At 42.1% G+C, this 26,856-nt stretch overlaps 1 long non-coding RNA gene across 1 annotated transcript; it reads left to right on the top strand.

The window, feature by feature from the left end:
• The first annotated feature begins 1,687 nt into the window (after positions 1–1,687).
• On the top strand, positions 1,688–14,492 carry LOC145408922 (uncharacterized). The gene is made up of 3 exons (XR_013899014.1): positions 1,688–1,739; positions 5,422–5,471; positions 14,060–14,492. It is a non-coding gene; the product is annotated as an uncharacterized LOC145408922 (long non-coding RNA).
• The last annotated feature ends 12,364 nt before the right edge of the window (positions 14,493–26,856 follow it).

The raw sequence follows: 26,856 nt of genomic DNA, 5'->3' as shown, positions 1-26,856 counted from the left end.
TGTTGTTGTTGTGGTTGTTGTTGTTGTGGTTGTTGTTGTTGTGGTTGTTGTTGTTGTGGTTGTTGTTGTTGTGGTTGTTGTTGTTGTGGTTGTTGTTGTTGTGGTGGTGGTTGTTGTTGTGGTGGTGGTTGTTGTTGTGGTGGTGGTTGTTGTTGTGGTGGTGGTTGTTGTTGTGGTGGTGGTTGTTGTTGTGGTGGTGGTTGTTGTTGTGGTGGTGGTTGTTGTTGTGGTGGTGGTTGTTGTTGTTGTGGTGGTTGTTGTTGTTGTGGTGGTGGTTGTTGTTGTGGTGGTGGTTGTTGTTGTGGTGGTGGTTGTTGTTGTGGTGGTGGTGGTTGTTGTTGTGGTTGTTGTTGTTGTTGTGGTGGTTGTTGTTGTTGTTGTGGTTGTTGTTGTTGTGGTTGTTGTTGTTGTGGTTGTTGTTGTTGTGGTTGTTGTTGTTGTGGTTGTTGTTGTTGTGGTTGTTGTTGTTGTGGTTGTTGTTGTGGTTGTTGTTGTTGTGGTTGTTGTTGTTGTGGTGGTGTTTGTTGTGGTGGTGGTTGTTGTGGTGTTGGTTGTTGTGATGGTGGTTGTTGTGACGGTGGTGATGGTTTTTGATGTTGTTGTGGTGGTTGTTGTTGTGATGGTGGTGGTTGATGTGGTGGTGGTTGATGTGGTGGTGGTTGTTATGATGGTGGTGGTTGTTGTTGTGGTGGTGGTTGGGGTGGTGGATATCGTGGTTGTGGTGGTGGTTGTGGTTGTTGTTGTGGTGGTGTTGGTGGTTGTTATGGTTGTTGCTGTAGTGGTTGTTGTGATGGTGGTGGTGGTGGGTGTGGTGGTGGTGGTTGTTGTTGTGGTGGTTGTTGTGATGGTGATGGTGGTTTTTGTTGTTGTTGTTGTGGTGGTGGTTGTTGTGATGGCGGTGGTTGATGTGGTTGTTGTTGTGGTGGTGGTTGTTGTGATGGCGGTGGTTGATGTGGTTGTTGTTGTTGTTGTGGTGGTGATGGTGGTAGTGGTTGTTGTGATGGCGGTGGTTGATGTGGTTGTTGTTGTTGTTGTGGTGGTGGTGGTGGTAGTGGTTGTGGTGATGGATGTGGTGGTGGTGATGGCTGCTGTTGTGGTGGTGGTGATTGTGGTTCCTGGTTCATCTGAAACGTGAACCCGGTGGACTGCAGGCCTAAGTTTCCTTTCTGCAACCCACCATCCTTCTTTCAGGGGATAGGGAAGCAGCTGAGGGACGTTTGCATAACCAGACAACTGAAACCGCTCGTGCTATCGCTGCCACCATAGATATATTCCGACGCTTTCTGCACCCCAAAGCTGCAGTACTGTGACATTTCTAGGTAAATCGTGGTCGACTTTACCCATCGTCAGGAACACAACATCGTCTGCCTCGAACGTTCCAAGATGGGGGCCGCGCAGACGCATCTAAAATAGTGTAATGCGGCGCCTAGGCTTATTTATATCTATGTGTAGAGCCATAACACTGTTTTTTTCCTACCACTGGGTTACGTGTAATGTCCATAAAAGAATTGACATATGGACCAAGTAAAGGCAAAATGAGTAAAGAATAAACCATGACTTTTATGTATTATTTTACAAGATGTTAGTAAAAGTGTATTAAATTCTGGCAACAGGTTTCCCGTTTGACTCAGGCGAGACGTATAAAAAGGCGAGAGGAGACGTCGGAATCAGTCGTGCAGGTGACTTAGGAGGAAGAGCATCATGAAGTGGTTGAGTGGGGTACTTGCTTTCCTGTTCGTGTGAGTATCAGTAGGATTCTAGGAAGATTCAAAGCGACCCACGTGTGTGTGTGTGTGTAGTCCTTTCTGACCGCTCCTCTTACATAATTCATCACCATCCCCTCCCATATTCTTAGTTCACTTCTTCCAACCACTCCTCTCTCATTTGCTTTACCATGTTCTTCCTATATCCATTTTTTTTTTTTTGGTCTCTCCATCTTGCTCTCTTCATCTCCTCCTCTTCCTCCTCCTTCTTCCTCTTCCAAACACTCCTTTTTATCTGCTTTCTTCATACTTTCTTTTCTCTCCATCTTGCTCTTCGCGTACTCTCTTTCCTGACAATCGACCAACTGCTCTAGCAGATTGAACCTTCATCTCTCTGGACAAAATGAAAATCTCATTTACTATTATTATTATTATTATTATTATTATTAGTCCAAATCAATCAGTCTTATATTTTCTTTCCAATTAATTCCTGCACCTTTGCTCCTTACAACCCTTCTCAAAACATAATCCATAACCAATACAACGGCGAAAGAACTCCTCCTTGAATCACTCCTGACCTAACATCAAACGTATCGCTCAAAGAACCACCCACCATTACCGTACAAGAAGTACCTTCATGCAGGCTTCTAATAATTTTTACAAACTTTCTGGTATACCATAGAACCTCATAATTTTCAATATAGCTCTACGTGAAACACTATCAAACGCCTTTTCAGAATCCACAGAGGACACACTAAGTGGCATTTTCATCTCATTAGCTTGTTATATTAGATGCCTTACAATAAAAATATGATCTTACAACCTTTACCTTTTCTAATTTCCGCTTGCTTCTCTCTTAAAAATTTGTCAATTACTGGCTCTGTTCTGTTCAACAAGATTTTGCAAAAGACTTTTGGAACTACAGGTGTCAAAGTTATCCCCCTCCAGTTTCCACACACACTTAAATCTTTTTTTGGTAATTCTATAATTACTCAATTTTTCCACTCTTCTGGAATTCCACCATTCCAAGCCACATTAAAAAGTTTTAAAAGAGCGAATGCCCATCATTTTTCACCATAAGCATTTCATGAAGTATTCCATCCTCTCCTGGGGCCTTAAAATTCTTTTATTCCTTTATAGATTTTGCTACCTCTTCTAAGGTTATATCACCTGTTTCTATCTGCAAATCTCTCTCTGCTGGCAAAATGTCCTCTTCAGTTGGGATTGGTCTATTTAGAAAAGGTTCAAAATGCTCTTTACACCTTCCTTTTATATCCAAATCTTTGGTCATCAAGCTACCATTTCTATCCCTTACAGGTATTTCCTTCCTTCTCTTTTCAGTCCTATTTAACTTCGTTATGGTGTGATACGCTGCTCTCGTATTCTGACCGTCATTTTTACTTAATTTCTGTCTCTGTCACCTTTATCATATAGCCTCCTCTTATCACGCCTAACGAGTCTTTTTACTTCAGAATGTAAACTCCAGTACTTTGCTCAAAGAACCTCAACTACCTGGCCATCAACATGTTGTGCTTCACTTCTTAATTTCTCTTTCCTTTTCTGAATTGCATCCCATGTTTCACCCGGCATCCACTTTCTCCTTCTCGCCTTTTCCATTTTCTAAATAGTAACCTTAGCACTCTCATGCAAAACCTCTTTCATTTCTCTCCACATTTGATTAATGTCATTGTCTTCAGATTCCATCAAAGTCTGCAGGACTAGAAACCGGTTCCTAAATTCCCACCGAAACTCTTCCTTCGTGTTCTCATCATTTCTCAGCTCATCTATCTATCTGTCTATCTTTTGCCAGACGCCATAATCCCGTAAGGAGTGGCCACTTGACTCTGAGTTATTTGTTTTACGGGGAGGGGCACCAACCCTCCACCAACCCACTGTTGACACGTAGGGAGCACGTATGGTTTGGTTATATGGTTACCACCCAGCGTTGTAAATGGTTTCTTGGCTTACAGCTCATCAACACCATATTTATTACCTTCTGTACAATTACCATTAACATTTCTCTTAAGTTGTATTTTAATATTTGACACAAGAAGTTGATGATCACTACCTATATCTGCCCCCGTCCTTACACAAACATCTTGCATATAACTCCTATTCCTTCTGCTAATTGTAGTGTGGTCAGTCTGGTTACAATACTTACCACATGGCCAAATCCAGGTAGTTTTATGTATTTCTCTGTGTTCAAAGGTACTTCCACCAATCGTAAAGTCATTAGCCAACAAAAAGCTTCCAAATCGGACCTCATTTTCATTCCTTATACCAACACCTTCCTTACCCATACACTCTTCAAAGCCATCCCTGCTACTGCCAGCAATCGCACTTAATCACCAATGCAAACTAACACATCATGTCCTGCCACACTATTCACCACACCCTGCAGCTTCTCATAAAACTCATCTTTCATTTCATCAGCAGCCTCATTTGTCGGAGCGTACCCATCCACCATACTGATATTACCATGGTCAGTTTTAAACGAGCGTAAAGCAAGCGCTCATTGATTGCCTCAGACTCACATAGTGCCTTAGAAAGCATCTCTACCCAACAGTAATCCTACTCCTTGGTAATGATTTCCATCACTCCTACCTGACACCAGCAAAGTAATACCATCTTCCAAATTCATTTTATCAACTCCAAGCAACCTCGTTTCTGTAAGAGGACAAATATCTATATTGTATTCCTTGAACACTGAAATATGTTCTTCCATTTTATCAGCTTGATTTAGTGTTCGGACATTCCAGTTTCTTATTCTTAGGGTTCTATTTGGATTTACAAACTTATTCCTACACCATGGGATTCTTGGCTACACGGAACTGAGGGCCATTGCTTCGTTACCAAAGTTCAAGATTATTTAGGCAGAAATATATTTTACCCTGCACACGGCTGGAATAAGCATGTGGGAGGCCCGGGGCCCGCTTGGAAGGGAGGCCCCCTTTCCAACTCCCCCAATGGCATGCACCACAGACTGGTAACCTAAATCCTAATATATAAATAGGACACTTTTAGTTAGGAATACTGAACGGGGACTATTCATCCAATGCTGTAATATGTAATGCATAAACACGAAATGAAATGAACACAAGTTGCTCTGGTGGGAGGCCCTCTCTTGGTGGGTGGCCCAGGGCCCTGGCCCCTTGGGCCCCCCCCCCCTTAATCCGGCGGTGACCCTGCAGCCTTTGCTATCGACTCGCAGGAACCAGACAGTGGAGACGGGGAAATAACTAAACAAAGAAAATATAATGCAGAGGGTTAGAACAGAGACAGTACAAGGAAACGCGAGACAGCAAAAAGACTGTAGATAAAAGTGTCCCTCTCAGTCGCCTCTTACGACAAGCAGGGAAAACGGGGGAAGTATTCTATCCCTCCCTCCCCTATAATGACAAGAACAAGAGAACTTTCGACAAGGATATGGGAAGTTTTGATTATCCTTTCTTATTCATTTGTTTATACATGTTTGTATATATGTATGCATTTATTTCTGTATTGTTTACTTACTGATTTAACCTTTTATCTGATTTATTTTTCATTTGTTTATTCATTATTTAGTTACTGATTTTCATACGTATTTATATTGCAGCAGTTTTTTGTTGGAATGATTTAGTTGTTGATTTTGATACTTTTTATTTTCGTTTTCATTTATTTAGGTATATATTTTGGTAATGTATTTGCCACATTTATTTATTTATCTTTTTTTTTTCAGGATGGTGGCGGTAGTGGCCGTGGTGGAGTCGGCACCTGGGAGAGGTTACCGTGAGTTTCTCCCTCATTCTATTTCCATCTGTCTGCCTGTCTGTCTGTCTATCTATATATCCATCCAAGCTTTTTTGCCTATTAGAAACGTAGGAGCCCGGGCCTAGTCTACTCACTCCCGACACATATGACGAGGGTGACCTATCTTGTTCGCCCCTGAGTGGCATTGTATGAGCAATAAACCCCAGCCATCCCTCAGATGGGGACTCAATGGGTCCCATCTGCCTGGACGCCTTAGCCCACTAGACCACAAGGCGTCCATTACATCCAGGTCGGGAAATATTTCTTGCTGAAGAAGCAACAGTTTTGACCCAACTTTGCCCCTCTAAAGTAGGGGTTCTTCAGCCTTTTCCCACCAGGTACTGCGCACGGTATCAGCCCATCGACCCTTATCCACATTAATCTGACAGTGAATCAAGAATATTAATATATTATGACTGATTCACTATACAGTGGTAGTACAATGGATATATTATCAAATGGTTGACACTGTAATGACTATTAATTAAAGTAATAACATCGATGTACAGTGATAGCGCTCAGAAGTGAAGCTGCAGTTACCTAATGAAGAAAGTAAACATTAGCTCAAATTCAGTGTAGAATGGCACAATACCGGCTATTGTAAGATAAGCAAAATTATAATGACTTCACTTGGCAAGTAATCATTAACACCAAGCTTTAAATATGACAACCACAACCAGTATTAAACTTCAGTGTGAAGGCTGTGCCGGTTTTGTGCAAACCAGTTTCTCAGTTCGAGGAGCAGTATTAGACAGATATACTGGAAGGGCATGCTTCACATAAAGCCGTACTCAGTGTTTAGCTTTTATGTTCAACGGCGTTGAAAATCCTTCCTCACAGAATAATTACTAGGGAACATCAGCAAAGGCCTCACAGCAGTCAGCTACAGCAGGGTAAAGCTCACTCATTTTAGACCAGAACTTCGTGAGGGGAAGTGTTTCAAATGCATCTTTTGCAGCAGAGTCGTTCACCAACTCTAGGAATTCTTGCCCGTTATGTGGGAGAAGGTGCACATTAATGACGACTGGGCTTCTAACTGATTTTGATTCCAGCTAACTCAGTTTGGGAAAATAAGACTGCAACTCAATCCGCAGGGAAGAAGGATGTGTTTGAACAAGGTGCACCAGTTCTAGTTTTCCAGTGCCTTTGCTTTTATCAAGTGCTTCATGAAGGTGTTCAAACATGCTAAGATTCTCGTCTTTGACCTTCTCTTCTTACAGCTACATCTTCATGCTGAATGATCTTAGTTTGTCCATGAAATTAATCACTGGTTGTCGGACATTTTCTTGGCGAACTCAGTGACTTTGTCTTGTTGGCACATTGAGAGAATTCGGAAAGCTCCTCCTTCAGTGACTCTACTCCTGATACCACATTCCCCCGTAACAGCCAACGAACCTCGGCGTGAAGGATTAACATTTCTTATTCTGCTCCAAACTCTCGGCACAGTAGATGGAAGAGTCGTGTATGTAGGACACTTGACGATGTTATTTACCATGTGAACATCTTGAACAGGTACTAATCTTAAGTTTGGTGGGAGAGTTGTAGATGCCAGAGCGTATCTGTGAAGCATACCTCGTACAGTGAAGATGCCTTGTTTCAGGATGCGCCTCATTCACTCTTGCTCGAAGCCCTGACTGACGGTCAAGCATTGCTGTATTAGTTGTGCACGCACGTATTATTTCAAGAAAATCCATCACCTAAAAATTTGACCTAGGGGAAATGTTTTTACCTTTTGTAGTCGACTCTAAAGCATGGCAGAACAAGAAGTTCTCACAGAAATCTCCACCACTGATGCATCGTACAAACACCAAGAAGAGTTGGGCATAAGCAACCACGTCAATCCACTCATCAGACTGGACTGCAGATTAACCTAATGATGTCCCTGTTATTTCAGCAACCACTTATTGTCTGAGATGATTAAATTCTTAGCAATTTTTTTATATACAATTCTCAGTGATACCATTTACATTCCCTTCTCATATCCTTTGACTAATGCATGCAAGCCTTGGTTTAATCACGCTTGTTCTAATGCTGTCCACAACAAGGAGAGGGCCTATAAAAGGTACCAGAGCCAACCCACTCATGAATCACATCTTTTTTGTTTCTGCCCGGAATCGTGCTAAGTCTGTTCTTCGTTCTGCTAAAAATAATTTCATCTGCACTAGAAGCTTTCAACTCTCCAACTCGAATTCTTCCCGCTCCTTCTGGCACCTTGCCAAAAACCTTTCTAACAACTTTACCTCATCATCCTTCCTATTCTGATGGTTCTGTAGGAATTTCTTCTACAGATAAGACAGATCTCATTGCTCAGACTTTCTCCTCCAATTCCACCTCACATGATTCCGGTGCTGTTTCTCCATCACTTCCCCCCCTCTGACTTCCTCATGGCTGACATTAAAATTTCTTCTGCTGATGTATTTTCTGCCATCACTGGCCTTAATACTAAAGGCGGCGTCACACTAGACCAAAAGTGGCTAACATGCGAGCCAGTTTTGTGAGTGAAAACGGCTAGCAGAGTCGAGTGTCCATCACACTCGTGTGTTTTTGCGAGCAGAAACGGCCAACAGTGTCGTCTGCCTTGGCACCTCGTGGTCATTTGTAAACAAACCACCCCGGAGTACCCACTCCCTTTTCCTCAATTTCTGTAACCGCCTCACTTACTATAGCAACTCCAGAGCCACAAACCAGTCTTCTTGAGTTTTCTTTGCCGCAGGATCCATATTGAAATAGACAAAACAGACTGCCTCCGTGGCTGGTCACCCGAGTGTCCGAATATTTATTTCATTGTACAAGAAATAAATAAAAGTGAACAAAAACCACAAGAATTAAATTGTATTTACTTAACAGCTTTAGTTAAAGTTTCCTTCTGTGAATAACAGAATATTTTCTCACCAATTACAAAATTAATATAGGCTCATTTGAGTTCTAATCCCACCAACAAGCTGTGAGCGAGAATTGTTATCCATTTCGCCTCGCAGGCGAAATCTCGCTGAAGTTTGGCTAGCGGGTCGTAAAACTGGCTAGCATGTTAGCCACTTTTGTCCCAGTGTGACGGCAGCTTAACAAGGCATATGGGCCTGATGGAGTCCCTCCTGTTGCCCTCAAGAACTGTGCTTCTGTGCTTACACCTTGCCTGGGTAAACTCTTTCGCCTTTGTCTATCAACTTGTACCTTTCCTTCTTTTTGTAAGGTTGCTCTTATTCAGCCAGTTCCAAAGAAGGATGACCATTCCCAACCCTCTAACTATCGTCCGATTGCTCTAACATCCTGTGTCTCAAAAGTTTTCGAGTCACTTCTTAACAAAGATTTTAAAGCAACTTTCCCATCACAACCTTCTTTCTGATCTTCAGGATGCGTTCCGTCAGGGACGCTCCACTGGCGATCTTCTCGCCTACCTCTCAGACTCCTGGTCATCTTCCTTTCGGGACTTTGGCAAAAGCTTTGACATTTCACTTGACATCTCTAAGGCTTTCGATCGAGTCTGGCATAAATCTTTACTTTCCAAACTGCACTCTTATGGATTCTATCCTTCTATCTGTGCCTTCATCTATAGCTTCCTTTCTGGTCGTTCTATAGCTGCTGTTGTAGACGGTCATCGTTCTTCTCCTAGATCTATCAACAGTGGTGTTCCTCAGGGCTCTATCCTTTCACCAACTCTCTTCCTTTTATTCATCAATGACCTTCTAAGCTGTACATCTAACCCTATCCACTCGTACGCTGATGATTCCACCCTTCACCTTTTCATTCGGTTCCCACAACGTCCATCTCAGTAGTTACTTCAACAAACAAAGGATGAGGCTATGGCACACCTAATGTCTGACTTGGCTGGTATTTATGACTGGGGTAAAAATAATCCTGTTTTTAAAGCATCAAAGACTCGGTTCTTACACCTATTAACCCGTTAAAATCTTCCACAGGAGTACCCAGTAATGTTTAATAATATCCAGCTCAGTCCTGCATCATCCTTGAACATGCTTGGGGTTTCTTTCACTCGGGACTTATCTTGGAAAGATCATATTTCATCACTTGTAAAATCTGCTTCCAAGGGAGAAGGTTTGCTAAGCCGACTCCGTACCTCCCTTACACCTGCACAGTTGTTGACTTTATACACGGGTTTTATTTGCCCCTGTGTAGAGTACAAATCTCATATGTGGGGAGGCTCCCCATATACAGCTCTTCTCAATATGATGGAGTCAGAGGCTTTTCGTCTCATCAACTCTCCTCCTCTTACTGGCTCCCTTTCATCAACTCTCCTCCTCTTACTGGCTCCCTTTCATCAACTCTCCTCCTCTTACTGGCTCCCTTCAACCTCTGTCTCTCCGCCGCACTGTTGCATCGTTATCTCTTTTCTGTCGCTACTTCAATGGTCACTGCACCACTGAACTTTCTGTTTGCATCCCTCCACCTCTACGACGGACGCGTAGCACCCGTCTAGGAACAAACTCTCATCCCTTTTCTGTCCAGCTCTCTAATGCAAGAGTTAACCGTTACTCCCAGTCCTTCATTTATGCAACAGGTCAACTCTGGAACTGTCTCCCTCTGTCTGTATTTACTTCTTTCAAATTCAGTGTGCATGTCCAAGCATCTCGAAATGAACGGATCTTGAATTTGGCTCTCTTTTGTATTGTTTTTGTATGATTTCTTGGAAGGAAAGGTTTGCGGGCTCCTGGCCTTTGGTTCCTTCTATCTTGCATTAAAAAAAAAAAAAATGATGCTCGCAACCCAGATGCATTTTGTTGACTGAACTGTCGCGAACGATCGAAGCGTGCTCGTTTCAGTCCCTGTTCCGTTAGCCTGAAGAAGGTAGCATTCTTACTTTTCGGATTCGGATATCAACTATTAAAATGTCGCCGGAGAAAGTTTGGTTTCATGCACTTCAGTGGTAAAAGTTTGTGACATATAACCCACTGTAGAAATTCACGCCGGCTTTTAACGATAGTAGTGAATTCATACTGAATGTAGCTTTCATCATACTGACGTTTCTTCGCTGATGAGACCATAATGGTATCTGGAATGGTAAGAAAAATACGTAACCAAAGCCATACATAAAATCACTGGCCATGATAAGCAGTTATAATATCGCCATCGTCATAAGATTACACAATAAAAACACCATCAGGCAGTCCTGTTATCACCACTGTCGTAAGATCACATATTACAAACAACTTCAGGCAGTCACATTACCACCAGTGACAATAGAACAAACAGTAACTACAGAACACCCAGAGAGTGCATACCTCCGACAACACCAATAAAATTTAAGGTTTGCTGCCGAGTAGCTACAAATATGACCACAGTCATAAACAAGGTTTCCAAAATGCTATATCACTAAAAAATGATAATCGCTTCCACGTAAAAAAATCACTAGCATACATATCATCGTATATCAAAAACACCAACACACAATTAGAAATATTATGAATATACCTCATTTAGGTAAACAAGAATATCTGGAGACAGTGGTGCAACAAAAACCGTGCATCAGCTGCTGCAGCTGACTGAACTAAGACTGATGGTATCCCTCATTCTCATTCAGGACTGCTGTCTGAACGTGAAACTGTGAACCAACTTCATAAGCGCATCTACAACCATACTACTCTCTGTCTGTCTGTCAGTCTGTCACTCTCAGTGGATTTAATATATTTTCGTTAGCCATCTAAGTACCCCCTAAAAACCCTGCTGCAAACCCTTGGGGACTCGTGAACCCCAGGTTGAGAATCCCTGCCCTTGAGGCATGAGAGCTGTCGATCATTTCAGTAAACAAGATCTCCATTTTTTATTGTAATTTTTCCATTTGAAGTCTGAAGAAGATCACCCTATTTCAGACTTTATAATCTCTTTTAACACCCAGCGATTACATGGAGAGTTTATGTAAGTGAGGTGGAGGGACAGACCAAGGATGAGATGGCGAGATGGAGTGGAGTGATATATGAGAGATATGAGAGAGGGTGTATTTGAGCTGGAGGGAGGGTTTCCAAATGCCAGAGGACTGGGCGACGCGGAGGTGATTTATTTGTGGCCACCCCGAACGGGATTAAGAGGTCTGGAAATTGCTTGATTATTAATTTCACGAAGCGTCCAAAATGTCTACGCTCCTCACAGCAGCAGAATGAGCCGTTCCCTCAACACACAAAGATTGAGATGGGTTATATGTGGACTCGTGGACCACCCTCTATTTTCGCCTGAGAGAAATACTATAGTAGCCGTAGCGAGAAATGAACGCTGTGGTGGGGCAGGCGGGATGACCTGGGATTCCCCCACTGTTGCCATATCCACATGTCACCGACCATAGAGGTAGGATGTCACCGACCATCGGCCACCGCTGCAGCCCCGCTCCATGATCCTTACCCTGTGTCTCTGGCTTTCTCTTTCTCTCTCGGTTTCTATATAAACTGGTGTATTTCCGAAACTAATTATGAAATTATTATGACTTTTGTTCCACACCACCACTGAGGTAAAAATCAAGGAGAGTTTTCTGTATAAAGGTTTCCCCCCCCCTCCTAAATGTGGCATATGAGCGGGGGAGTGCGGCCTTGCCGATACCTCCGCCTGACCTATAATTATACACTCGCCAGAACTGACCTGCCCTCAGACAAGGGGGGGGAAACCTTTATACAGAAAACTCTCCTTGATTTTTACCTCAGTGGTGGTGTGGAACAAAAGTCATAATAATTTCATAATTAGTTTCGGAAATACACCAGTTTATATAGAAACCGAGAGAGAAAGAGAAAGCCAGAGACACAGGGTAAGGATCATGGAGCGGGGCTGCAGCGGTGGCCGATGGTCGGTGACATCCTACCTCTATGGTCGGTGACATGTGGATATGGCAACAGTGGGGGAATCCCAGGTCATCCCGCCTGCCCCACCACAGCGTTCATTTCTCGCTGCGGCTACTATAGTGCTTGAAGGGTTAAGGAGCGTCGCAGTGCTGATACTGTTGTTTTGTACAGTGGTCGTGTCTGACTTTAAACTCTAAGTAGACTATATTAACTTGCCGGAGAGATTAGTCTTTTGCAGGCTGTTTTACGTACGGTATCTCGGTGGCAGAACAAGACATTGCTACGGCTCTACATCCATCCCACTGCAGAAGACAATGCTACGGCTCTACATCCTTTCCATAGAAGAATAAGACAATGCTACGGCTCTACGTCCTTTCCATTGCAGGATAAGACAATGCTGCGGCCCTACATCCTTCCCATAACAGAATAAGAGGATGTTACAGCTCTATATCCTTTCCATGGCAGAATAAGAGAACGCTACAGCTATACAACCTTTCCGTAGCAGAATAGGAGAATGCTACGGCTCTACATCCTTCCCAGTGCGCTTTTCCGTGACTAGTTTTAACCTGTGTTTATACCATGGTGAGATGGGATTTATTGACAAAGTTAAAGTGAACAGTGTAGGTGTTTACTTGTGTGTGTGTGTGTGTGTGTGTGTGTGTGTGTGTGTGTGTGTGTGTGTGTGTGTGTGTGTGTGTGTGTGTGTGTGTGTGTGTGTGTGTGTGTGTGTTTAAAGTTTATAATCTTGCTTTCCACACTTACCAGGCGTCCCATGCCTCTAGATCAGCGCTCCTTAAACTGGTGAATGGTTCACCCAAGGATGAACGAAATTAGGCTTATTTAGGGGATGAATGGAACCAGAGAGGAGAAAGAAACATGAAAGGGTGAATGACAGTTTAATACAGTTAAATCGTTCGATTTTTTCTACACTTAAAAAAAGGCATTGCCAAGAAACTGATTAGTAAACTCCTTTTGCCTTTTATTGACAGTGGAGCTGGAAGTTCCAGTGTGTTAATTCGGGAATGCGGGATGTTTTGGAGGAGGAAATTGAACCTCGATTTGAGAAGATTGTCAACGAAGTGTAGGAACATCCTAGTAGTTGATGAAAAAAAACAAAAAAAAACATGCAGGTAAAAGTATTCTTATAATATCCTGACGATTTTATGCAGCGTAAAACAGAATCTATTTACTACTATGGGATTTTTATTACATTAAATAAAGTCGTCTGCAGGTAGTACGGATACTATGAAATTAATGGGCTGAACATCCTAGAGCCAAGCAAAGCCCATATGACAACAAGATGGAGGAAGAAAAGAGCGACATCAAATGGCAACTAAAACAACAACAACAACAACAAAAAATGAATTTGCTATTAAAACTACATCCTTCATCTAAACCTTATTCGAGCTACATACTATATTGGATACCTACTGTGCTTATTTCCTGTTTCTTCTTTCTTCCAAACACGTTTAACTGAATTATGTTCCTTTATTTCATCACCAGTTCGCTTCAAACTTGGAACAGTTGTTCCTTGGGCAAATGTCCCCAGGTAGCTTTTCGTTTTTTCCTCTTTTAAGTTGGTCATTTAAAGGGTTTGATAGTCACAGAGCAAACCACACGAACAATAAAGTTTTGAGATCCTATTCTTGTGTGTTCATTGATCTTGATCTTGTGTGTTCATTGATCTTCATGGCACTTGCATAGAAGCATGTTAGCGTACTGCAAACGTGTGGAGACCATAGTGCATTCGCTTGGCTATCCTTAATTCATTTTTTCTCCCCTCACCAGGTCCCCCGTGCTACTGTGTCGCTCACCCCTGCAACTGCCCGCCGATCCGACCCCCATGGAAGCCCAAGAGACCCTGCAAACCTGTCCTGTGCATCCACCCACCGTGTCCCTGCCTGTAACAATTCTAACAAGCAATGTGGAATAGAGGCAATGAACTGTAACGGTGTTGATGCTGGAGACTTGTAACGCCCGTATTTTGTAACAACTGCACTTATAACATCTGTGTAACATTTGTATTATTGTTAATGCTAGACTTTCGTAACGCATGTATATGTAACACCTGCATTTGTAACATTGGTATTCATAACACCTGGGTTTGAAACACCTGTATTCTTGATCTTGGCGTGTTCCAGTTTGCCTGTTTGGTTAAATTAGCGGGTTTGTTTTCACCTAACGGAACTGGACCACTTACTATCGAAATACAAATTCAAACATATAGGAGGTTTGTGTTTACCTAAATGAACTGGGTCGCTCTGCTTGCGAGAACAATCCATATGATCAGTGAAAGTCTGCCGGTAAAGGAAAAGACAGGTACGTAAATGAAAAGAATAAAACGCTTTCAAGGATAACTATCACAAGCAACAAAAGTAATGAATGCGCAGATAACTTGAGAATTTGCTATATTTAGAATCTGACTAAACAGCACTGTCATATGAGGTAGGCTACAGTGAAATGCCAAAGTCTGTTCGCTTCTGCCTCTCTCATCCCCGGAGTTAAGGATGCCTGAATAAGACGTAGTGGACAAAGGAGCATGTTATCACCCACAGGTGGATGATGATATGCACTTCTGTCCACGAGAGAGAGAGAGAGAGAGAGAGAGAGAGAGAGAGAGAGAGAGAGAGAGAGAGAGAGAGAGAGAGAGAGAAAGAGAGAGAGAGAGAGAGAGAGAGAGAGAGAGAGAGAGAGAGAGAGAGAGAGAGAGAGAGAGAGAGAATTTTGTCGTTTACTTAACACAAGTGCTTTAGTTCAACATCTCTAATGACACTACATCTCCCGGATCACCGTCTGATTTTCCTTAAGTACATGTATAAAGATTTGGCTGTTACAATCTAATAACAGCACATAATGCTGGACTGTAGCCTATTTTAGGGCTTATGTGGCTGTGATTTGAAGTTAGGCAGAATGTCACTTCGCTTCAAGCTTCAGAAGCCTCATATGAGTGTGTATATATATATATATATATATATATGTAAAGACAAATAATTAAACTAACGAAAGGCTTTGAAAACGAAATAAAACAAGACATTACAACTGGATAGAAAGCTTTTGGTAACCATAGCTATAGCATACGGCGGTGAAACCCCGAAAATGACAAAATCAGTGAAAAAAAAACACAGATCTGCTTAAAAATGGAATGGAAAGGTCAATCCTGGGAATATCTTATTATGGATAAGTGGTGGAGCAAGAGGCTGACTGACTGGAATCCAAGAGACTGAAAGCATGGCCGAAAAAGGTCAGACAGGAGGTGGCGAGATGAGATAGGGAAGTTGTGCGCATAACCTGGCAGAGATTGGCACAGTCAAGGAATTCGTGGAGAAGACTGGGGGAGACCTTTGTTCAGCAGGACTTGCAATGGCAGCTGCTACTGAAAAAAAAAAAAAAAAAAAAAAAAAAAAAAAAAATATATATATTTATATATATATATATATATATAGATATATATTTATATATATATATATACATATATATTGGAATATACCTCATGTGCTTTTACTCTTATCTTCTGTCGCTAAGATATGAGGAAATCAGAGGAACAAAAGATGACAGGCCATAGCAAGGGAGTTTGGATAGCAGGGAACGGTGCCACACTCTGTGAAAAGCTATAGCATAAGTTTCTTCATATTGGTCAATTGACTGATGGATGGTATGAGACAGGAGATTGATTATATCAATAATGGATCTTTCGTAACGAAAACCATTCTGTCCATCACTAACTAAGTTGCTGGATTCAAGGTGTTTAACATTGTGTTTATTAATTACAATCTCAAATACTTTACCAAGAGAAGATATGATAGCAATTGGTCTGTAATCAGAGGGGTCAGATGAACTTCCTTTCTTCGGAACTCTGCGGATACTGACTTCCATCCATGAATTAGGGAATGAAGACGTATGCATAGTCTGAATTATTTAGCTAAAACAGAAGCAAGTTCAGGGGAACACTTTTTCAAAGCAATTGGAGGAATTCCATCTGGGCCTGGGGCTTGGTTGGCTGGTAAGTTGTCCAGGATGGATTTTACGTATCTAGTCAGTATCTTAAGTCGAGCAATTTCGGGAGAGTCAAATTCTAGTACAGGGACGTTCTGGCTGATTTCCTCTGGGTAGAATTTCTGTCATATGTACTGGCAAGGATGTTCACTCTACCACGCGAGTCATTTACAGTGTTACCATCTGAAGGTTTTAGTAGGGGAATGGGTAATGACATGTTAAAGATTTCATTTTAAGAACTGAGAGTTGACCAGATTATTCTATTGTCATTAGGATTGTCTAATAGTTTGGATTCTTGGTTGTGAAGAAAGTTTGATTTAGCAAGATTTATTACTGCTTTTGCATCGTTTCTAGCAATTTTGAACTGACTAGAAGATTCAGATTTTTTATTTTATTCTAAGTAAGACTTACATACCAAGGACTTTTGGATCGTTGCTCTGGCACAATTGCTGTCAAACCAGTTTGGAGCTGTTCGATCTTCTAGAGAATTGTTGACTGGGTGTGAACAATTCCATACCAGCTTGTATTAAGTCATTTATGTGGGACTGGGTAGAACTGATGTCACTAGAGAAGACAGACTGCCATGGAATATCAATAAGATAATTTCTAACTCCATCCCAGGGAGGTTTGGGGGAACTGACTAATAAGGCTTTGATGAGATTGTGGTTTAGGATTCGAGTGATGACAGTACTTCTATCCTGTACTGATCGGGATTAATTGTCAGAAACAGGTCCAAGAGACAGACGTTAGGGTCAGGATTATCTGGCGTTCCGGTTGGTTGTTTTACCAATTGAGTGAGATTAAAGGATTCTGCAAACAGCTCGCATTCTATACCATTATCGTCAGTCCTAGCAGTGTCAAGACTACATATTATAATTACAAATCATAATAGATAGATAGATAAATAGATAGATAGACAGCCCTCTGTGAGCCTGGGAAAAGGAAATGAGGATGCAAGTTACACTGAGGAAAGCTGACGACAGCGGCCAGTAAGGAGATGATGCAGTTAGCTGTCAGCAATCCTCTCGTGAACAAAGACCTAGTAACCATACACACACATATACACACATACTCACACACAGGCTTCTTAAACTTTCCATCCACGAGGAACACACGTGATACGTCTCCTGTTTCACCAGAATTTAGGAAAGAAAGCTTAGAAGGAGACAGGCCTTAGAAGAGACAGGTCACAGTGAGAAGGGCTTGGCAATTTGAGAGAGAGAGAGAGACAGAGAGATAGATAGCGGGACGGGACTCTATACTTACGCTCTGTGTGAGAGACTTGTTAATATTTCCAAGACAAATAAAAATAGTCCCATACTATTCTTTACCTCTCCTGTCACTACATGACAAATGGGAAGCTACTCCACGATATAAAAACCGCTCGTCCACAAATCTAAAATATATATATAACTCAACCACAAAGGAACCTACACAGTCTTTTATGACACAAAGTCATTTATGACAGCAGAATACAATAACCATTCTACATTATGAATGTTGAAATCACCCAAAACGGTAAGTTCTGTGGCAAGGGTGAGGTAAGGGTTGGTCAGCTGTGTAGATATGGAGTCAAATACACTGGGTTCTGAAGAAGCATTGGGGGAGTGATAAACTACACAGATATATTTGGTAATATTTAGATAATTTAGTTAATATATCAAAATTAACCGAAGTGAAGTTCAAAACAGTGTCAACTGCAAATTCAGATTTGATATAACCACAGGTGCCACCCTTGTTACGGAAGTTTGTAAGAAGTTGGTAACTAGGAAAACAAAATGGGGATATGTCTGTAGAGGAAAATATTTGGGATTCTGTAAGGAACAGAGCTAGAGGGGACACTGACTGGAGGAAAAAGTGAACGGAATTCAGACTGGTATTAGGACCACGGGTATTGGTGAAACAGGAGGCCAAACCTGTGCTTCTTCGCTGACGAGCATGAACAATGTTTACAACAACCGCTGTAGGCACAGTCGCTTGATTGTGACCAGAAGGACCCTGTGGCGCCAGCCCTTCTCAGCCGGTGGTGGCAATCCAAAATACCATCGAATTTGATATTAATGAGGCGGCCATTACTAAGGGGGGATGGAAATAGGTGTGATATCTAATGTGCATATAGTGTGGTACAGACAGTTGAAGGTAGAGATACTCGTATAATGAGAGTATGCTGGCCTACTCTCTGTGTTAATGAAAACACTGAAAATGTTCAACAAAGGGAGATTGTCAGGAACAGGTCCTGAGGGCCGGTGACGCGGGAGCTCCGGCTCTCCCTGTCATCAGCTTGTCATCCACCTCCAAGACAGCAACCACCTATTTTACTAAAGAGGAAGGTAAAATGCCAGATTGACGTAAGATTTTTGATTAACAGAAATCTTGCGGAGAAGATTTTAAACTGCAGCAATGTGTCTGACAGAAAAGCATGGATTGTTATTAGACTATACAAAAAATACACCTTGAAGATAATACATATATATGCATCCAGTTCTCAAAGCTCAGATAAAGAAATAGAAACATTGTGACGAGATCCCTCAGATTATGGAAGAAGAAAAGACCACATATACTACTGTATACTCATGGCAGACTTCAGTGCAAAAGTTGGCAAATCAAAAAATGGAAAAGCATGTACAGGAAAATTAGGAGCAGGAGAGGAATGACACAGAGGAAATGGTGGCAAATTTTGATGAAATGTATGAGAATAATGAATGCATTCTTCTACAAAAGAACAGGAAGAAATGGACCGGGAGAAGTCCAAATGGGGAAACAAAGAATGAAATCGACTTAATTAGAGCAGGTTAGAACATCACGATCACAAATGTCACAGTTTCAGCAAAGTTAATATGGGAGGTCATCATTCAGTAGAATGGTGGGTTGCACAGCCCGATTCAATTTCAGAAGCGAGAGAAAGAAGTTGACTAAAAATAAAAAGATATGCCCAATAAAAGTAATCAAACACAAAACTGCTCTTCAGTAAAGAATAAAGAACAGATTCAGGCTTTTAATTATGCTAAGTGTGACACAGACGAGTTGAATGATAGACTAACAAAAATGTTAAGGGAGTCAGCGGAGGTAGTAGGGAAAGCTAATAACTAAATTCAACAAGTATTCAAAAATGATCCTCGAGCTCATGAAGAGAGGAAACGAGATGAAAGTATAAACCAAGAAAGATGGCCTAGAAAGAGCTGAAGTAAATAAGCTTATCAATAAGAGACAGAGAGAAGAAAAAACGGAATAGAAACATGGATGAAGTAAAAAAAAAAAAAAAGTCTGAAACAGGTCTGAAATAAATGGCACTAGGACACCAACAAATTATATCACTGAAATACAAAAATGCTGATGTCATTATATGCAGAGTGAAGATGGTGAAAAGAGTTAAAGAGTTTTACAAAGAACTGTATGCATCAAAGACAATAGTGCCGATAGTTAACTTTTCAGATGACACAAGTGAAATACCAAAGGTAACACTAGACGAAGTAAACATTTCTCTTAAAAGCATGACCGGGAGAAGATGAAATAGTAGCAGATTTACTGTCGGATGCAGGAGTAGGAGTTCAGAACCAGCTCACCCACTTAGTGTATTTACCCAAGTGGCGTAATGCTAGGTGGTGGCAACAATCATCCACTCACTTGATGAAGCAGTGTCCACTTCTTTCTTCACTTCACCTTTATCATTTTTTTTTTCTGTGTCTACTGTACCCTCCTTTCCTCCTATTTCTCTCATTACCTGTCACTTTTTTAATCTTCTTTCCTTTTTAGGTGGCTTTACACTGAATGGCAAGCTTAATGGTTTCCGGTAAGCCAGGCAACGATTTACAACGCTGATAACCATATACCAACCCATAAATGTTCCATACATGTCAGCAAGTGGGTTGGCGGAGGGTTAGTGCCCCTCCCAGTAAAAGAAGCAACACAAAGACAGATATAAAAAGAAGAGAAAATTTCCCAAAGTATGATGCAACCCTGCCCTTGGGTGGGAAACGAGGTGCGGATGATGATGATGATGATGATGATGATGATGATGATGATGATGATGATGATGATGGTGATGATGATGCAACGGTTATTTTGCTTTACAGGAAAGGCGATTCAAAAAATCTTAGTAACTATTGACCAACTAGCTTATTATCAGTTTTTCACAAACTTTTTACTTAAGAACAGAATAACAATAAATCTTGTTGAACACCAACCTCGCGTACAGGCAGGATTTCGAAACGGGTATTCGACTAATGATCATCTACATACAATGAATCAGCCAACTGAGAAAACTACAGAATATAATAAGCCACTGTGCTTAGGTTTTGTTGATTACGAAAAGGCTTTCAACTAAGTAGTGCACATGGCAATTGTAATATAACTGCAGGAACAAGGAGTAAATGAGAACATCGTAAAACTGCTCGAAAACATCTATCTATCTATCTATCTATATACCTAGGCTGCTTCCCCCAAGGAAAGGGAACCGCTACAGTTAAGTTACACAGGCTCAGAAAAAATTAAGATAGAGGAAGGCGAGCGTCTGGGTGATACAGTTTCTTCAAAATTATTTACAGCATGCGTTAATTGTATTTTAAGAAAGCCAATTTGTCTTCCGGCGCTCGTGACTTACCCGGTACCTAATTGTATTCATAATAGTGAGTCTAGTTACCAGTGATACCAATGATGTGCTTGCGTATTAAAGGTGTGTGTTCTAGTGTTACAATGTGATAGTAAAGTGCTTTGGAGTGCCGAAAGTTTGCGCTTATTGAGATTTTGTGTTGTGTTGAGAACTAGTGCGTGATCTGGTGTGTGGTAGTATTCAGAGTGTTGGAAGTGCTGGAAGCTAGTGCAACTGTGCTGTAATTTTGTATTCCCTTGTGTTGTTTAGGTGTAAAGAATTTTTGTGAATATGCTTTGCCCCTTGTGTGACTTTTGTGTACGTGATGGCTTTCTTTACTGAGAGTTGTGTTTCTGTTACTAATTCTGAGAAATACTGCACTACCTTTAGTAAATGAAGGCCTTCTCATAGTAAAACGGGAGTTACAGGTTCTCAGGCAGGAGAAATCACAAATGAGGGAATTGTGGAAGGAGAGAGAGAGAGAGAGAGAGAGAGAGAGAGAGAGAGAGAGAGAGAGAGAGAGAGAGAGAGAGAGAGAGAGAGATGACGACAGGACACTTGTTCACAAGGGTGCAGCTACGTTCACCCTTTAAGAAACAGGCTGAGACATAAACCATAAATGCATTCGACACGTTACCTGACGAAATGTGAACGGGAGGCAGGGAGGAAAACAGAGGTGGTGGAGGAGGGTGAAAGTACATCCCGTAGGAATCCCAAGATGATTAAGAAAGTAAGAAAAATGTTGACGTTGTTGGACATTTGCAGGTAAGATACCTAAACAGAGCACTTTATACTTCACTTAGCAAATACATCTGCCTTCTGGGGGCCAGGGTGGGTAATGTGTTAGTCAAAACTGAAAATATAGTGAAGGACAGTGGAGATAAAGCCACTGTCTGCCTCAGTGTAGGAGGCATGGAGGTAAAATAAGGATGGAGGTGGCAATTAGCAACGCTGAGCAAAGGCCGCGCGAGTAAGTGGACACCATACTGAACATAACATAAGAAGAGAGGACAACTGCAGTAGGCCGGTTGGCCCACGCCAGGCAACGCCCAGAGAAGTAACTGAACTACTAGTATGAGATAAGGATAGCAAAAAAGGCGGCTCTCCCCCGCTCTCCAAACCCTCCAGCCGAGGTTGGCAGGAAAAACTCAGAAAGAACACCACGCAGTATAGAAAAACTGGCGTGGACATTTTATAGGAAAGTGTGAAAGGTGAAAAAGAGACTATCATAGTGTAACCTGGAAAGGAAAAAAGAATGAAGTAGTATTCTCCCTTATTTATACCTTTCATCCACTTAAACACCTCAATTAAGTCTCCCCTTACTCTACGCCTCTCTAGTGAGTGCAGTTTAGTCTGTCTTCGTATGACAGGTTCCGAACATCATGTATCATTTTTGTCATTCTTCTCTGTACATTTCTAACGAGTTAATATCCATCCTATAGTAAAGACACCAAAATTGTACGGCGTAGTCTAAATGTGGCCTTACTAAAGCTAGATAAAGTTGCAGTATTACTTTTGATGACCTGTTGCTCACGCTTCTCGAAATAATTCCTAGGACCCTGTTTGCTTTGTTTCTCACATTAATACACTGTTGCCTTGGTTTGAGGTCTTTACTAACCATAACTGCTACATCTCTCTCGCATTCCGATTTACTAATTTATGTTATCTAAGCTGTATTTAGTATCTCCAATGGTCTTGCCTACGTTAAGTACTTTACATTTTTCAACGTTAAATTCCATTTGCCGAGGTTTAGATCATTTGGACAACATATCGAGATCCTCTTGTAAGTTATGGCAATCGTCAGTCGAGTTAATGATACGCCCTATTTTTGTATCGTTGGCAAATTTGCTCATACTGCTAGTGATTCCTAAGTCTAGATCATTTATACAGTATATATAATAAATAATAAGGGACCGAGTACTAAACCCTGTGTAGTTACTAATCCCCAGTCTAACTTAGTTCCATTTATTAATCTCTAATATACTATAGCAGTAGCCGTGTGCATGTGTGTGTGTGTGTAATTCACCGGGTCGGTCAGGATCACTTGATGGTCGTGATCGTCAGCTTTTACCCTCCCGGAAGGGAGCTGGGAGCTCATATAGTCCGATCTAAGGGCAAGGCTGTGACCTTCACACACGCACACACCCGTCCCCTTGCTCAAGGGGGACAGTAACCACCCACTTCGTCAGTGAAACTTTTCGCAACCTGAGCGAGGCGCGAACTCCCGTCCACCAGTTGGCAAGCGAGAACGTTACCACTGCACCAGCGAGCGGTGTGGCTTCTAAATCCTTATAATATTCTCCTCCCCAGCCGGGATTCGTCCTGGGTCCATTAGGACTGCAGGCCGCCTCTGTGTGTATGTGTGTGTGTGTGTGTGTGTGTGTATTTTGGGCAGCCGAAATTATACATTCAAATCGCACCAAAATTGGCACAGAAATCGCAAAAGATTCGCTGATGTGAAAAAACTTGGTCCCATCACGATTGAAAAACTTTTACTATATTTTAATGAGTGATCACATTTTGACAAAAAAACGCTGCTTCCGAAGCTCGGCATAGGATCTCCGTAGAATTTTTTGCCCAGAGGTAGAACTAAAATAAACTGGGTTCCATTACCGAAGCTGCAAATAACACGATCAGTTGGTTAGCTGCAAAAAATCCAAGTGACAACGTTACACTAGAACAGCACATAAACGCGAGAGCCCTCCGCAGGAGCAAGTGCGAGGGGCCGGTGTACTCTCTGCTTTTTTCCTTTCAGCCAGGATTCTATCCATTTTAAGATATCGCCGTTTATACCATGTGCTCGAACCTTTCTAACTAACCTCTCGTGTGGGACCCTATCAAAAGCTTTACTAAAGTCCAGATAAATAAAATCGTACGCTTTATCACTATCTACTGCCCCGTAGACCTCCGATAAAAATGACAACAAGTTTGTGAGGCAGGATCGTCCTTGTCTGAATCCATGCTGACTTTCATTTACAAGATTAAATCTTTCTATGTGTACTCTAATCTTATTTGCCAAAATTGACTCTAGCATTTTTCCTACTATTGACATCACACCATAATTTGATGCAGCTGCTATAACTCTTTTTTAAAAATGGGCACTACGTTTGCGGTCTTCCATGCCTCTGGAACTCCTCCTGAAACTAAAGAGTCATTAAATAACGTTAAAAGTGGCTGACATAATTCTTCTTTGGTTCCTTTTATAATTTTTGCATATATATCGTCCGGACCTGGTAGGAGGTAGTGAGGTCCCATGACAGTGGCAAGACCATGGAGGTCTCTTATTTTACCTCCATGGGTGGGATCATGGCGGGACCTTTCTTGCAGCAGGTGAGGAATTGCAACAGGTGGGATAAACTTTATTAATGTTTCTTATAAGGAGGTTAGTTAAGCTTTGCCATTTATATGGCAAAACTTCATGTTTCATCAGTATTATTTTTCTTTGCTCTTTTTTTTATTTTCTTCAATCTTGATGATATTAAACATGAAGGTACTCTAGGGTAACCCAAGTCCTTGCACCATATATAAATTGCCTTGACTGTTTTCAAAGGTGATACTCTCATTTGTATTCTAAAAATTGCGCACCTGAAATTGAAATATCTCAGGAACTAATTGAGAGATAGCTATTTGCTTGAAAATCCCTTGATAAAAATGTTTCCTGAATAATTCTGGCTTAATATTTTGCCATTTATCCTAGTGGAAAGGACCAATTTCAAATCTGCTCAGTTTTTTCTTTGCAACATGTTTTAGAGAAAACCACAATAGCTTACAACTGTAACTTTTCAAATATATTGCTCTGATCCCTCTCATGATCTGAAAGGAATATGGTTTCAGCTAAGCATACAGTTAACCAGTTATTGAGACAAACGTAAAATTTACACATGCATTCTTCGACACCTTTGTCTTCAGATCTTGTTGATGGTACACAAGAAGTTACCTTTGGGGCTTCAGATCTTGTTTATCTTAAACATACCTTATATACCATATGACAGTAAGCTGAAAGATCTCGATTCGGGGGGAGAAAGGGGAGAGAGAGAGAGAGAGAGAGAAAATGGGAGAAATGGAGTTCCCCCGAACTAAGCCCTGTATTGGACTATATAGCCCCGTTAGGGTTACAGGAGCGAGCTACCACTCCCGGCACGGCAGCCCGGGCGAGGCTCGAACTCGCAATCCCCCGATTACGAGTCCAGCGCGCTACCACTGTGCTACCGCGCCCCCCAGAGAGAGAGAGAGAGGGGAGTTTGAGCTCTTCAGTACCAGAATTGACGCCTTTCCTAGTGCTCTCCTGCACTTGCCTATAACCCACTTAGGGGGGCTTTAAGCAGATCAATAATGCCTATGAAGCCGGAACCATGCTTTGGTTCAACTGTTGGGAGGGGTACGGGTTCATCAAGTGCCAGGACACTGATGATGATGTCTTTGTGCACCGCCAAGGTATAGTTGCACCCAACCTACAGCATCTTGAACGGTCTCTAGGGAATGGCGAGGTGGTGGAGGTTTCTATCTTTGGGAATCCTAAGGGTCCTGAGGCCCTTGCTGTTACTGAGCCAGGGGGCACGGCCATGCAGGGCTCTACCCATGTGCAGGTGGTGCCACTCGGTCCGCGGACTCAAGGCTGGGGTCACTGCAGGTCCTGGAGAGGTTAGCACCATCAAGTGTGCTGTGATGACGAGTGCTTTTTGTGGGGGTGACATGGGGGCACTGCTCATTCATCTCCCCAAGATCTTTGAGGAGAATGGGCTGCCTCTCCTTGTCATTGCCAAGTGCTTTGCCCATGACGCACGTCCCGCCTCTTGTCATCGTCAAGAGTGTAGGGCCTGACTGCCACAGCCTATTGCTTCCCCCAAGACACCAGGGAAGCAGCTGAGACTTGATGTCCCATTAAAACTGACGAAACTGCCCATCTTTGATTACTGACCCGGGTCTGGACCAGACCACGGACACGGCTGTTGATCCTCCTGGTGACCACCACCAGTTGTCAGCGACTGAGGAGGGGCAGGACTCTTCCGACTCCGGCTCTATGGCCGAGGATGCATCGACCAACTCCTCAGCCAAGGTGGACATCGTTGAGTCCCCCCTTCCTCCTGCCGTGAAGGGCAGCCAATCTTGCCCTTCGCTATTGCCTATAATTTTCGGCTCAATGTGCCTATCTACCAACACCTCCTGACTCTCGGCGCCCATGCCCAGTCATACCAATTTGGATAATCGCTCTATGAGACTCTGTATGATCTTTTCTGTGTGGAAGACCTGGATGAGGGAGTTCCATCCAGCTGATTGTCAGAAGCAAAAAGGTAAAACTTGCTGATCTTAGGCCTTTTACTTCATGCTTCCTGATCACCTGGCTCCCTAGACCAACCATCTTGTCTCTTGCTGTTTTTTTCTTCCAGTCTTTATCAGTTTTATACTGTTTGGCCTAATGTCCCTCATAGTGGGTGATGGCCATTAAACTCTAACTACCCAACTAACCATATGGTGAAGCTTCCTTATTGTGGCTACATGATAAAAATAGGTAACTATAGGTGTGGTGCATGATTCTGAGGTTGTCATTATCATACCCTGGCAACCTACCATTCAAAAGTGCGTCCGATTTCGTATCATATTATACTGAATCATCTTATTATGCACAAATATATTACATACGAACATTATTATACACGAACATACTATACACGAATTACATGTGTCTCATATTATACACGAAATAGGATGCACTGTTAAGGGGTAGGTTGCCAGGGCACAATAATAAGAACCTCAGAGTCGCGCGCCGTGACTATAGTAAGAGATAAGGTTAGTGAGAGCAGAGGTAGTGAGGAGGAAGGTCAGAACCTTCTGGCAATGCCTCGTCACTGTGCTGCTTTTGGCTATAGTGAAGAGGATAACAACATATCAGATGAAAGAATCACATTTCATAGGTGAGTCATAGTGTGAATCATTATTACATTCAGTCTAAAAGGTACAGTATATAAGGTATATCACTCAAAATATTACAAGAAGCGGTACCAGG

The sequence above is a fragment of the Coenobita brevimanus genome, chromosome 79 (genome assembly GCF_032717465.1).
Source record: "Coenobita brevimanus isolate Jiangsu-jjx chromosome 79, ASM3271746v2, whole genome shotgun sequence".
Taxonomy (NCBI): Eukaryota; Metazoa; Arthropoda; class Malacostraca; order Decapoda; family Coenobitidae; genus Coenobita; species Coenobita brevimanus.
This window is presented reverse-complemented; position numbering and strand designations above follow the sequence as displayed.